At 43.2% G+C, this 15672-nt stretch overlaps 1 pseudogene; it reads left to right on the top strand.

The window, feature by feature from the left end:
* The first annotated feature begins 239 nt into the window (after window positions 1-239).
* LOC117462819 (BMP/retinoic acid-inducible neural-specific protein 3-like) overlaps window positions 240-15672 on the top strand; it is a 48698-nt pseudogene continuing 33265 nt past the window's right edge.

A 15672-nucleotide genomic window follows, 5' to 3' on the forward strand; every position in this document is an offset into this window, starting at 1 on the left:
AATCAAGTAAAGAGATTACACGAGTTCTTACACATTTTACTTAAGTGCAGTAGTATACTAGAGGCGAGCCATTGTACTTAGTTACTTCCCACCTGTGTTGTAAACACACACTGTATATTTCACCCTCATTATGATGCACTTGCTCGCCCTCTTGCTATCTCACTTGTAAAAAAAAAGCAGGGGAAGAAAGAGCTCTCTGTGTGGAGCAGCAGCTCAGCCCCAGCTGGCCTCAGCGCAGCGTCCACACTACAGCTCCAAAAATAGCTTGGAGCTGGGCGTGTCTGGAGCTTGGGGATTTTATTCAAGCAACACGACCAACAACCAATCACATGAATCTCCCGCCCCCGACATACAAAGCAAAAACCCCCGGGGATTTTATGCGAGCAATATATATATAAACTCCCCAAACAGGCGAAAACCTACCAGTTCCCCCCACTGCCTCTGCCACCTCCCTCCATGCTGGTTCCTCCGGTTTGTGTCCCGGTAGGTGAAGAGGGTCTGGTCATACAAAACCGGGTGATTGCTACGGTGATAGTTAGTTTCTCCTCCGACTTTTTTTGAAATATAGAAATGAACGGCGGGATATCTCTCCCAGCTTAGACGCGGTTTGATTGGCTGGCGCTTCAGCTGTCAGATTTTGGGAAACGGGATTTGATTGGCTGGCGCTGGCTACTCCGGCGTCCAGGCGACCAGAAGTTGAACATTGTTCAACTTCTGGTCGCCTGAGACGCCTCGCTCTGCTACCCACAATTCAGTTCGGCGAAAAAGCGCGGCTACGTGACGTCACCCCATTGAAAGTGAATGGGCAGCTTGGAGCTGCTTGGAGCTTTCGACGCTGTAGTGTAGACGGCCATTCATCCAGCAGCTCTCTGCGCGGAGGGGGAGGGATAACAGCTCGCAACACTGACGAGAATCCACAGGAAAAACCGCAACTTTAGGCATCGTATGTTCCGAACGGATTCTTCACAGGATGGGGATATCTATATTTTGCATGTTGCCATATCCTGGGCACGGACATCACCAGCATGAACTCCTTTGTGTTTAAGGAGCGTGTGCGTGCACGGATGCAGGAGGATCGTCACCCAAAATAAAGTTGAGCGCGAGCAGAGACCAAGTTGGAGTAGCTTGGAAACATCACGGATGAGAGCATTGGATCGGATCACTGGGCTGGAGAGGTTTTATTCGGGGCTCTCACCAAATTCCTGAGAGCGCATTTAATCTTTTATGAAAAATCGGGTAGCCTACGTGTGTTATAATAAAGAAGATCACACTAACTACTATAAATAGCCTACTGGATATAAAAGGGATTCTCCAAATGTGCGCGAAGCACTACTTTTTTATTCACCACTAAAATGTGTGAACTGTGTGTCCTCTTGCAGTCCGGAGAGGATGAGGTGTCGCTGGGTGAAGCATGAGCTGTCAGAGGACTAAGCGGTTGTCTCTGCTATGGGGGGGGGCTCTCAGCCTCTGGCTCTGCTTCTGCTGGAGCTCCGGGGTCGCCGCTGGGCCAGGAGACGGTGGCCCCGGGTCCCTGGGCTGGCTGCTGTCCGATAAAGGGCCCTTCCAGCAGGCGGTGGAGTTCACGGAGGCTGCGGAGAGGTACCAGCAGGGCTTCAGCACCCGATACAAGATCTACAGGTGAGGTGGAATGAGTGGGCTTTATGCAGTGGTGCAAAGAAACTAAGTAGGCTACATTTACTCAAGTCTTCAAACTATTAACACAAAATATAACCACAATTGAATTATGATCTACTGTATCTTAATAGATGAAGACACATGTGACATGACTGTCACACTGACAAAATTGATATGTTGACTTACATTAAATGTATTAAAGCTGGGGTAGGTAATTTTGGAGAAACCGGCTCGAGTGCGCTAGATTTTGAAAAAACACAACGGGAACAAATCTGCCACGTCCTTACAGAGCCCCTCCTCCAACATACACGAAGGCAGGGCCGGCCCTCGGCATAGGCAGTATTGGCGAATGCTAAGGGCGCATCAACCCATAGGGGGCGCCGAAAAAAAAGAAAAGAAAAAAAAGAAGTTAGAAATTAAAAAATGTTTTTAAATTGTATTTCATAACAACACAATTTCCCGATTTTGGAATATCAAAGACCATCTTATTATCTTATACTAACAGAACTACGCCTATATTGCGTACAGCGCCCATAAACTATGGCACACCCCCCCCCAAAATCAAGTTGAACTGCCCCAGTCCCAGTAAAAACCAGAGGTTTATGTGAAATTGTTCTTTTTTTCAAATAATGGTTTTAGTGTGCAATTATAGGTTTTAATTTTGTATTTGTATTCATTTAAAATAAATCAAACTCCCAAAAAACCTACACAGCTTCTGTGTGCTTTTATTAACATTGGAATTTACTGTGTAAGCGGCCGCGGGGGGAGAGCTTTAGAGAGCTCTCTCCTGACAGACTGAGAGGCTCTGATAACCTCAGCTCAGTGAGGTAAAGGCACACCTTTATATGATCATTATAGTTACACAAAAATAAGAGAATAGGTGAAAAACAGGTATAAAATACTGACAGTACAAAAAGTTGTTATTAATAAACAAGAATACAGTTTGAAAGGGGAGTGATTTGTAAAATATCAATAAAGAAAAAGAAAATCTGCTTACAGTTCTGTTTCATATGGGTGTTGATATATGTATCCATAGATCTCCTAATGTTGCTCTCAAAGTGCACCAGATTGATGCTTTTAACTTCACTATTAAAAAAAAAGTCTTCCCGGGGGTGCAACCTCCGGACCCTCCTAGAGGAGGTGAGGTCCCCCCCCCACTTAAATCATGTTCAAATGGATAAGAAACTAAATACAGTTGCACACATCTTGTGTCAATATCTTTGTTTTGGTGGTCATGCCACAACCGTGCATGCGCGAATCATAGTGAGTGTCTGCATTTTGAGGGGGGACGCCAGCTAAAATTTTGCCTAGGGCGGCAAATTGGTCAGGGCCGGCCCTGCACGAACGCGCACATGACCAATGAGGGCACGAGATAAGTTTGTGCCCAGATGGAAGGCTGACAGGCAGGAGGTAGGCCATCCAGTTATTTTAGCCGGGCCGGCTAAAATGATTGGTCGTGCTTTTTACAGTAGCCTACTACGGCTTCCACAGGTGACATTTTTTTATGTATTTTTTGTCAAAGCACTTAAGATATTCATTGCTATCGGGATGCTAAGAGCATTCCATGGAATATAACAAAAAGTGTATCTCGAGCCGGTTTCTCAAATTGACCTACCCCACCTTTAAGTTAACACATTTCATATTACTGTATTACGTTAGTCGAAAGCAGTAATGTTAAATTCAACTTAATATTTTTTTTATTTAAACTTGATACTATTTCTTTCAACCAAGCTAATACAAATGTGCGTAATCTGTTGACATAATACATTTAATTAAAGTGAATTATTTCCGTGCATTAAAGTTAGCTCCATCTTTACAAGTTGCAAAATTATGTTCATAATAAAAATGGATCACTAAGTATAATTTTATCAATAAAATATATATTATTCTGCAAAACTTTTAGTTTTGGTATGTTAAGTGTATTTCGATGCTTATACTTTTGTACTAAAGTAACATTTTGAATGCCAAACTTTTACTTGAATATTTTCACACTATTAGAACTTGACCTTCAGTAAATGCTTTGTGTATTGGTGTTACCTTTTGGGGGTTTGAATGTTTGCAGCCATTCATTCCAGCTGAAATACCTCCAGAAATATCTGCTATTGACTTTGAGCCAGAAATGAACTAATCAGTGGAAGCAGCAGCTGTGGAGTTTAGAATTAAAACCTGGACACTCTAGAATTTGGCCTCACAGGTATCAAACACCTGCACCGTATTTTCAAGTAAATGATCAAATCTGAAAAGCTACTGTTGCGATGCAAAGAGTGCCCTTTGCTGACGAGAGCTGAGAACAGCACCAAATATTGATTTATGCCTTTCTTGCGCTTTTTGCTTCAGGGTGTGACATTTGATTATAGAGTAGGAGTTAATACCTTTGACAGTGTGTGGATAATTACTTCCTCTCAGTGACTTCCTGCAGTGTCCCTGAGCCACACTCCACTGCTGCTGCCTTTATCTAAATGTTCCTCACAAGCAGTTTGAAGTGGCAATATACTGCAACTCTTACTGTAGGAGTCCATTATGTTAATTGCTGCATTTCAGTCAGGGTTTAAAGCTATAACATTCCTCCATTTAAATGTCTAAAAAACAACTAGCCCATTTTGTTGAGTTGTATACTCACATAATCCCAAATTTTCAAAACAATGTTTCGCCCAAGTAGAACTATAATTTAATCAAGCTAACGGTGCATGCTATTTAATCACCTATAATGGTCGTCGTATTCCCCTTCGGCATGTGTTAAGGCCCCTACACACCGGGCCGATTTTCGGCGTCGATAGATAAAAGGCCGTCGGTTAAAGGCCGTCGGTTAAAGAAATCACTCTGATTGGCTGTTCAGCTTAGCGAATTAGTGCATGAGAAGCGAAACGGAAGTGAGGGACCCAAACAAACGATTAAGAAGGCAAATCTGAGATTTAATTTAACTCCAGCTCTCGACACAGGTTTGGGAATGCCCCATGAGCTTCTCGCTGTAGAGTGAAAATGGAACGCACACGCTATTTGTTGTTTGTTTATATCACGCAGTCTCGGTGTATCACGCCGCCTGTCTTCCGGTTGTTGTCTCTTTTGAATGACGAATACACACTAGCGCTGCCTGCTGGTAAGGAGAGTTATTGCCACTCACGCATGCGCAGTGCGTACGTGCTACTTGGCCGTCGGCTGAAGTCTTTGCGGTGTGTTCCAGTGCGACTGCTGGCCAAGACGCAGGAAACGTGAGGCGACACAAAGGGTCCGTCGGGATGTGTTCTTTGGTGTCATATTGGTGTGTAGGGACCTTTAGAGTTGTGGTCTTCTGCGAGAAGCTGTCAAAAATGTAATGTGTATATTGTTTTCAGCCACATTTTTACAATACACTTTTAACATCAGCCATTTGTATATATTTAAGAACAAAGGAATGTTAGTCCTTGGATTTTTTTAATAGTTCTTGGAAAACCAAGCTAAGAAAACGTTAGTGGTAGCCGAACATTGTCGGAAATAAAAAAAAAATATCATTTTTATGTTAAACTGATTAATTTGTTGTTTCTGCCATTTATATTTGTTAATGTTTTTGAGTGGAGGGCACCTCTGTGGATAATTGGGTTTGGTTTGAAAATGTATCTAACGGATCTTACATTATCAGAGAAACACGCAAAGCTAACGTTAACTATGTTCAAAACACCTCTGGAATATACCTCTGGGAATTCTGCACCTAAAAACCTCAGACATTTTTTTAAACAGTGGAATTCTAAACAAGTGAAGCTGACTGCTAACTCCCATGATCCCATTCATGCTACGATACAATGGCACCAAACCACATATTTTGTTGTTATATTGTTTGAGAGACCCCTTGTGGCAGAAAATTGATGTGTATCAAATCAAATCAAGTTTTATTTATATAGCACATTTAAAAACGATTTTTGGTCGAGCCAAAGTGCTGTACATATAATAAAATTAGCCTACAAAATACAACAACACAGATTGTTCAGAATATCAGTATGAGAAAAACGACGTCCTTAGACCCTCACATCGTACAAGGAAAAACTTCCAGAGAAGACCCACAGTTTAAGGGGAAAAAATAGGTGAAACCTCAGGGAGAGCAACAGAGGAGGGATCCCTCTCCCAGGATGGACAGACGTGCAATAGATGCCGTGGGTAAATCGAAGAGATAATACATTTTACAGCATAGACCGAATGTTAGGAAATGCATGTGTCTGTAATAAGAAGATTAATCCACGAGGATGTCAGCTACAATCCTGAGGAAGCCATCAGGGAAGCAGCATGACGAGACCCTAGGCAGGACCGCAGAGACAGGTTCAGCCCAACACACTCTCACTCCCTAAGCGTCCAATAGCGACGTTTGGTCAGTGTCCGTGGCGTCGCGGTGGACCCATTCAAATCCAGTTTTGGACAGTCTGCCGTGGTTCCATCCCATTTCAAGTGCTGTTCGAGAATCGGCTTAACCCTCGGAGCACACTCTCCAATCACAGAGCTTGAGGACTATCACGGGGTTTGTCAAGAGCACATGGTGTAGTCCAAACGATAGCTGGGGATTCTGGGTAGTGTAGTGTCTTCTGCCATCCTTTACTCCTGGGAATGGACGCTCACATTACCTTTAAGGGCAGCCGACATAAACGAATGCCGTGCTTCCATGAGCGTCAAATCCCGACGCAGATGGGAATACATTGCAATCAGTTGAAAGCTATTTGCGTCCCTTTATGACGCTGAAGGAGCCTAGGAGCGTCACAATTGGACGCCACGGACACTGACCAAACGTCGCTATTGGACGCTTAGGGAGTGAGAGTGTGTTGTTCAGCCACAACCCGAAACGTCCACGACTTAATCCAGAACTCGGGATAGAGGATCCAAGACACAGGATTACAGCAAGAGGATCAGCCTCGACTCCGGATCCTGGCGTAAATATAGATACAAAACAACAACAAATATTTGGCTGGGTTAATCGGAACAAGAGAATACACAGACACAGACAGAGAGGGAAAAGGTCATTGGATAAAAGTTATTCTTGATAACCCTCTAGAAAGATCTCATGAACTTCCCCACTCAATCTATCAAGACCTGAGCAGTTCTATTAGAAGTCCAAGGTAAAGGAAAGGCTCATGGAATCCCTCACCATATGAACTCTGACCCCTCAAGTGTACAAGTGAAGAGACACCATGTGTCAGCTCCTTTTTAGAATAGTATTTCTATTTTTATGTAAACAAGGGTATGAAAAGAATAGCCAGAAACAGAGGAAGAGAGGCAGAACGTGACTACGTAAATGTACTCTCCTAAATATTAAACGAGTAAGAGGTGAAGAAACACAAAGCCAGAAATTGAAAAGAAAAGGCACCATCATTCTTCCCCTTAGAATAGGGTGGAAATTATGAAGACCCAAATTATGAAGAGGGGACATGGGATACTGGTGAAGAGGGACAACAGTGAAAAAGCCCAACGTTTCCAACGTACTAGCACGCTCCAAAGAGACAGAAAGTCAAAGTATACGCCAAGAGGCACAACGTAACTACGTAAATGCACTCTCCCGTATAAATTAGTTCAAGGGAAAGGGGGTGAAAAACTAAACTAATCAAAAGAAGGAAGTAGAGAGGCCTAAATGCCATCTCCTAGATTCAGTTCAAGGAAAGAACTGGGAAACAAACAAGTACAGGAGGAAAGGCCCAACGTGTCAACGTCAACACACTTTCCTAGAATAGTTCAAGGTAAACGGGGTAGGAAGAATATAGTAAGAAACAGAGCTGAAAAGGCGTCCAAGAACGCTTTCCCTCTAGTCCAGGGTGAAAATGTAGCATAAGAAACAGAGATAGAGAGCACAACAACCTATCTCTTCGTCAGATGCACTCCCCCGCCTGGATAAGTGACTCTGTGCCCCATCCCCCTCTACCGGACCTTAGATCCGCAGAGGGAGAGGGGAGGGACCAAGCCCAAGGGGGGGTTTAAGGTTTTAAAAGAAAACCCAGCAGAGATCCAAAAATAGATGAAGAAGTAATTACAAAACGGTTTATAAAACCAAGAGGTTATTCCTCATATTTCTAAAATGTTCTAATCTAATTCAGGGTTATACCAACTCAGCTCCAAGCAACCAGACGTAGCAACCAGTCAGTCCAGTCAGAACCTTCTCTAAGGTCTCCCCGCCCCCAACCTACTAATCATAAAAAACTGAAACCCCATAAAACCCCAATAATATTAATAACATTTAATAATATTAAATGGTACTTCGTGACCACAGAGCGTGAACGTTGTGATCAGCTGTTTTAGCGCAGTTCTCCAGTTAAGGGTGGGGGGAGTCTCCCTCCGCAGCCGGTTGGCGTAGTTTTGGCACAGTTCCGTTGTACAGACCAACGTTAACAGCAGCCCTGTCTGTGCACACGGAGACCGACTCTGTCGTCCGGTGATCTAACCGCATTCTGGAAAAGCTTCACAAGTACGTCGGTACGCCAATGCGCTTTGTGACACAAGTGACGGTACACATTTCAGATTACGCACATAACCTGCGTACCAGTTATGTGCACCCCTGTACCAGAGCCATATTATTACTATTATATCGGCTCTGCCCTGTACTACAGCAAGAGTATTCTCCGTCGGGACTTCCTGCAACAACACCACGCCGTTATCAAAGATGTTCTATTGAGAAGACGATCACTACGTGACAAAAGTTTTTAAAACCGTGGCTACTGAAATCAATCTTACTAACTGCTGTCTGTGCAATTTACTCCGCGAGTTGGCAGACTTTATTTTGCTTACTTTAACATCATTTTTCATGGTGGGGCTAAGCCATTTCTTGGTATGGGTGTAGCCTACCCCAGCCATACCCTGACGCTGCCACTGGTGGCACGTATGGGGCGGGCCATTCTGCACATGCGTTAAATGCGTTAAATATTTTAACGCAATTAATTCAAAAAATTAATTACCGCCGTTAACGCGATAATTTTGACAGCACTAATATATATATATATATATATTGCTCGCATAAAATCCCCTGCGTTTTTTGCTTTGTATGTCGGGGGTGGGAGATTCATGTGATTGGTTGTTGGTCGCGTTGCTCGCAAAAAATCCCCAAGCTTTCAGACACGCCGAGCTCCAAGATTTTTGAAAAGCTGCTGTGTGGACGTACCGTAAGAGTTAGACCTAACACACTTAGCTATTTCATCTACCTCTGGAACGAGCTGAACTAGTTATTATAAATATATGTATTCTTCATTGTCGGGTCACTCATTACTGGATCAATGAGCTGCATGAGATACTGACAGGCTGTCAGGAGAGGGAGAGAGGAAAAGAGAGCGCTTCCGCTAATTTCTCCCGTGTTATTATCCAAAGTGAATGTAAACTTGAATAATGTACATCATTTGAATGTAATAATTAAGTTGATTGTTGTTTGTGGAAGCGCCAGTGAATGAGCCTCATTAACTGAGTTTTAAACATCACTTTAAATGGAAGATTGAAAGTGATGTTTAAATCTTCCATTTAGGCCCCGCCCACCCGATCGGATCGGCGATCGGTATCGGCCGCGAAATTGGCGATCTGAGCATCCCTAAAAAATAGTATCAATTCTGAGGATAACTAAATAAATAAATAATTAAACAAAAGCCAGAGAAAAAGTGAGTTTTAAGTGTTGATTTAAAAACCCCCAGGGTCTGGGCCGACCTCACATGGAGGGGCAAAGTATTCCAGATCCTAGGGCCAGCCGCTGCGAAAGCTCGATGCCCTCAGGTTTTAAGCCTGGTCTTAGGCACTACCAGCAGCAGCTGATCAGCCGACCTTAACGGCCCGTCTACACTACAGCGTCGACAGCGTCGAAAGCTCCAATCTGCCCATTTACTTTCAATGGGGTGACGTCACGTAGCCGCGCTTTTTCGCCGAATTGAATTGTGGGTAGCAGAGCGGTCCGTCTCAGGCGTCTCACGGCCCGTCCACACAGCGGCGTGCGCTGACGCTTGCCGGCGGGCGTTTCTGAAACTCGACAACCAATCACATGAATCTCCCGCCCCTGACACACAAGCAGCGGTTTGATTGGCTAGAGCTTGTACTGGCATATGATTCGATTGGCTGACGCCTCGCCGAGGCATCAAAAGTTGAACATTGCTCAACTTTTGCAGCGAGCCACGCCAGCTACGCTCCACGTCGCTTCCCACGATGCATTTCGGCTAAAAGTGAAGTCACCCCATTCAAAGTGAATGGGGAAGCGTCAACGCACGCCGCTGTGTGGACGGGCCGTCAGGCGACAGAGTAGCCAGCGCCAGCCAATCAAATCCCGTTTCCCAAAATCTGACAGCTGAAGCCGTAGCCAATCAAACCGCGTCTAAGATGGGAGAGATATCCCGCCGTTCATTTCTATATTTCAAAAAAAGTCGGAGGAGAAACTAACTATCGCCGTAGCAAATCACCCGGTTTTGTATTACCAGACCCTCTTCACCTCCCGGGATACAAACCGGAGGAACCAGGCATGGAGGGAGGTGGCAGAGACAGTGGGTGAAACTGGTAGGTTTTCGCCTGTTTGGGGAGTTTATATATATATTGCTCCCATACAATCCCCGGGGTTTTTTGCTTTGTATGTCGGGGGCGGGAGATTCATGTGATTGGTTGTTGGCCGTGTTGCTTGAATAAAATCCCCAAACTCCAGACACGCCCAGCTCCAAGCTATTTTTGAAGCTGTAGTGTGGACGCTCCGTAAGGCTCTGCCTGGGGTGTAGTGATGGAGGAGTTTGGCTATATAGGCAGGAGCCAGCCCATTTAGGGCTTTAAAAACAAATAAAAGGAGTTTAAAATCTATTCTGAACCGAACTGGAAGCCAGTGCAGTGATGCCAGAATTGGGGTGATATGGTCACGCTTTTTATGGCCAGTGAGAAGACGTGCAGCTGCGTTCTGAACTAGCTGGAGGCGTCTAATTGAGGCCTGATCCATACCCACATACATTGCAGTAATCCAGTCTCGAGGTAACAAAGGCGTTAATAACCCTTTCCAGGTCTTTAAAAGATAAAAGCTACTTGGTTTTAGCCAATAGTCGTATTTAAAAAAGCAGGTATATTGTGCGTTTGAAGTAGGTTACGCCAGAGTCCTGCGGGTACCCGACGGGTGACCCGCAAAAAAGGTGATTCGCGGGTGGTATAATGCTTTTTTCCGGGTTCGGTTCTGGGTAAACAAAGATGATGCGGGTCGGGTCGCGGGTATTACATAATAAATATATTAAAATAATAATAAATTAGTTTAATGTTTAAAATCCTCAGACCTCTCCCCCGCGGGACCGCGCATAATCATAACCTCTGCATTGCATCAATCTGCTGCTGTGCGCGCCACCTTCAAAATGGCTGAGGTGAAGCTCTCCAGCGGAGAATACAGCATTTTCAATAACACTTCCTCAAGAGCAAAATCCAACGTCTGGGAGGCTTTTGGTGTCGTCCTAGATGGACAAAATAACCAACATCCCACGCTTTTTGAGACAAATATGCAACCGCGTGTGTTAATAATTGCACATTTTCAGTGCTCATATATATGCAGTTTCGGGTCGGTTGCGGATCTTGTGCCGACGGGTCGGGTCGGGTTGCGGAACTAATTGGCAATATGCGCGGGTGCGGGGCGGGAGCGGGTCTTGAAAATCAGACCCGTGCAGGACTCTGGGTTACGCACATGCTACATGTATAATATGGGTCTGGTCTTAATTAGGTATTTTACATATAAACGTTTATGGTTTCTTGAAAGTCTGTGTCCATTGGTATTTTGAAACTTGGTCTAGTAACAGGTCCCTCTTGCTGAGGAGAAGACATTCTTGTGAAGTCTGTTCTTGAGTTTATTACCAGCCATAACACTTGTATTGTTTTCACCCTGAGAGTCTTGTGTGTGTCATCATAGAGTGATGTGTGTCTGGAGACCTACTGTAGCTAGAACAACCATAAAGGAAGTTTTCATTACTTTGTCAGGTGTTATATTTCTGCCCATGTGTCAGTGGACAAATGTTGTTACATAGACAGCGTTGCAACCATGCAAAATGCAGTCACGAAACAGGGTATGAGTTCAAAAATGGTCGTGATGCGAACAATGGGTCGAGGGTGGCTCTGGTCCCTCGACTTTTTGCCCCCCAGATCAATTTAGTTTTACAGATCTCTACAGATATATATAGTCATCAAATGAAGACTGAGATTGAAGACAGGTGAGGTCAGAGGAAAGGCACCAGAAGTAAGGGGTTGCAAAGGGACCATTTGGTGGCCCACTTTTATGCCCCTTGCCCAATTTGGCATTGTAGCTGGAGTGGTCCCATAGAAAGATGATATTAAGTTGGTTCAGTTTTCATTATATTTTAGGTGTCTTATCAAAGTCTCAAGGCCAACGTTTCTACTGAAGAAGAAACGCTATAATCTGCTATATCTGTAGGTGCATAAATCAACCGTTATCTTCTCTCAGGAATCTTTCAGGCTGTGGTGTTTATCTCGAAGTTAGTTGCATTTTTTCCAATAAAGCTGCTGCATAAATATCCCAAATGTCCCCTGACATGAGGCTTCTTCTTTTCCAACATCCTTACATACAGTAGTTAGTGGAAATCATTGAAAGTGACCGAGCAACGGACAGATTGGGCTGAAGGAAGGCCCTCTGTATCGGCTCGCTGACGTCTCACCGCTCACGGGTGTTTCACCCCCGAGCAGTCGATCCTGCACCCTGTCAAATCCCTGCCGGCATTTCTAACCCAAAAGCTGTTTTTAGGATTAAGGATTAAGGATTTTAAAAACGACCTCAATGTGAGACTCAATTTCGGTTTTAGAAAACTGCTGTAACAAAATAACTGACAGTTAATTCGCCTTTTTGGGCCTCTTGCAGAGATGCTATCTGTTTTTTTACCGATACATTGTGGGAAAACAGAAGGCATTTATTCTTATAATAATTCATAAATATGTTTGACCAGTCCCTACAGGGTTGTAGATGCTCAGTATTTTATATGTGCTCAAAAATAGCCTGGAGGCTAAACTGCTATTATGCCCGTCTCTGACCTCTGTAATAACTGAACCATCACCATTAGCATTACATTGCTGTCAGTCATGAAGCAGTTAGTGATTAAGATGTCAATTCATTCCTCAAGGCTCCTTGCATAATGTTTTCCCTCCTAGGAATTGTTTTTTCATCACTATTGATTGATTACTGCATACATTAAGCCTGTAAAAAGCCTATATGTTCCTGCAGTAAGCATCGCTCCTTATGTGCATGCTGATGCAGTAGCTTCAGGCTCAACCCTGACGTACACTCACCCTGTCCCCTCATGGTGAAGATTGGCTGTAATGACACTCTCCACACTATCCCGGTTCCCAATTATTTCAATGCCGATCCTTTTTCTCTAGGCAGCGATTTGATTGCGTCCCAGAAAGAGAAAAGGTACACAGAGCCTTAGGCAGCATGGTGGGAGAGGTAGACCGATGCTATGAGAGAGGGAAAGAGAAAGAGTGATGCCATAGAGCAGGGATGGGCAAATGGCAGCCTCTTTTTGCGGCCCTCAGATGAATTTATAAACAACGTAATTAATTAATTAAAAAAAAATTATTATAGTTTTTATTTTTTTACTTGTAGTACTGATACCGCCGGCGTCCACTAGACTCCTAGTTACGTCGCGAGCGCGTACATGATTTAGTTAGGCAGCCAAATACCGTGAAATAATCTGTGACGCGTTTCACAAGAAACACCGGCTGTTTTAATGCCTGCTGTGAGGTTAAGTTACCGCTTGTAATTATGCCTTTACAAGCTTAAAAAGTTGTATTTATCATCTGAATTTGGCGAAACAAGTTTAAATGCTCTTACCATCCCGATAGCAATGAATATCTGAAGTGCTTTGACACAAAATCCATAAAAAAATGTCATCTGTGGAAGCCGTAGTGCTGTAAAAAGCATGACCAATCATTTGAGCCGGCCCGGCTAAAATAACTGGATGGCCTACCTGCCTGTCAGCCTTCCATCTGGGCACACACTTATCTCGTGCCCTCATTGGTCATGTGCGCGTTCGTTTGTGTTGGAGGAGGGGCTCTGTAAGGAAGTGGCAGATTTTTTCCGGCTGTGTATTTTCAAATTCTAGGGCACTCGAGCTGGTCTCCAAAATTACCTACCCCACCTTTAATATTCTAAAAACCAAGACTTTGTTTATTTGAAATCAGATGAAAACAAACTGTCACGGACCCTGCCGTGTTATTATGATTACTATACGCCTTACATTCATAATGTCAGCGGCGGGAGGGGGAGTGGCGCTGAGGAAGTGCGGGTTGACAGGTGATTCCCCTTATTGTGCATCAGCAGAGACATGCTACAAGTGTCTTCGGTTCAAGTTAGACAACTAATGTCTGGGTTAGTGTTCATGACTTCATGTTTATGTCATCTTAATGGTTAATCTCAATGCACACACATTTTCCGTGCTTTCCAATAGTTTAAAATCGTTTTATTCAACTGTTAAATGACCTGTTCAATACAAACATGACACTTGTAAAAATTAAATAACATTTCTGTGAACTGATATTTGTTTAGTGAGCTTATTAGAGGATATTCTCCGAAAGATTATAAAATGTCAATGAAGATGTCAGACTTAGTATATTTGTTAATAATTACATACAATACATCAGGGCCGTATTCACCATATACATTGGGGGGGGGACATCCCCCCCAATATTCAGATACACTCAAAATGTCCCCCCCCAATAAATAGTAAAAAAAAAAAAAGTTTGGATTTTTTAATTTAAATAAAATTGCTATTCTATGACTTCTTTATTTTGGTTATTTGTATACTTAAAAATCTATATTTTCTGTTATTGTGAGCTTCACCAAAATGATATTTCTTTTCATATGTAAATTGGTTCCTTATTTTGTACCCGCGGGTGTATTTCGCTGTTGCACGTCTGAGTTCACCTTCAGTTAGCTTGATGCTCCAAGCAGATCAGTCATGTTTCAATTTGCCCTCCATCATTTCTGGTATCTTTTCTAGTTAGCCCTAAAGTAATCTATATTATTTTATTTCGTAATGGTAATGTTAATGAACCCTCCGGTTTAGCTTCTTTGTGTAAGTAACTTGTAGTTCTGATGTTAAAACCGAACTTTTCAGGAATAGTAGCTAACTAGCTGTGGGCTAGCTGGTTTCAGTTGTTAGCCAGGGTTTGGCGGGCTAGTGTCAGTATATAATATAGATATCAATATAGATGTTTTTAAAGTAAATTCAGATTGAACATAGTAAAAGAATGTAAATGATAGTGTCCGTGCAAAAAATAAACCATTACTTATTGTGAAAACCACCCTTGAATGATGGGATAGTAGACTAAAAGCTTTAGGAATCCAAACTATAACAAATAATAAGTACCCTGTATCAAGATTGATGCAAAACAAGTATTTCCAAGCCACACCTTTATATGATCATTATAGTTATACAAAATAAGAGAATAACAGAATAACAGGTATGAAATCCTTCCAACTCATACTACAGTTTAAAAAGGGAGTGATTTGTAAAATATGCATAAAGAAAAAGTAAATCTGTTCAGTTCTGTTTCACATGGGTGTTGTTGAGATGTATCCATAGATTTAGTCCCTAATGTTGCTCTCAAAGTGCACCAGATTGATGCTTTTAACTTCAACATTTAAAAAAAAATAAAAATCTTCCCGGGGGAGCATGCCCCCGGACCCCCCCACCCTCCCACACCCCCCGTCAAATTGTCCCACCCACATTGAGGATGCTTCCTACACCCATGTCTGAGACACAGTTTCGTGACGATTGTTGTGTTTTGCCCCCACGGGCAGGGGCATGGGGTTTAACAGGTTTTAAAGTATCCAATGTGTTAGTGATTTTTTATGTATTTTCCTTTAGAATGGCAGGAAATTAGTATTCAAATTTGTATTGAATTTTTGGTCCCCCCCAATGTTGACTCCATGAATACGGCCCTGCAATACATGGAATGTGTGTGTGTGTTGCAAGTGAATCTGCGGCCCCCTGGTGGCCAGTACATTAATTATGTGGCCCCCACCACCATCCAAGTTGCCTTTCCCTGCCATAGAGGGAAGGAGGGAGGAAGAGAAAAAGATAAAGAGAGCGCAGCGGTATC

Source organism: Pseudochaenichthys georgianus, chromosome 17, assembly GCF_902827115.2.
Source record: "Pseudochaenichthys georgianus chromosome 17, fPseGeo1.2, whole genome shotgun sequence".
NCBI lineage: Eukaryota > Metazoa > Chordata > Actinopteri > Perciformes > Channichthyidae > Pseudochaenichthys > Pseudochaenichthys georgianus.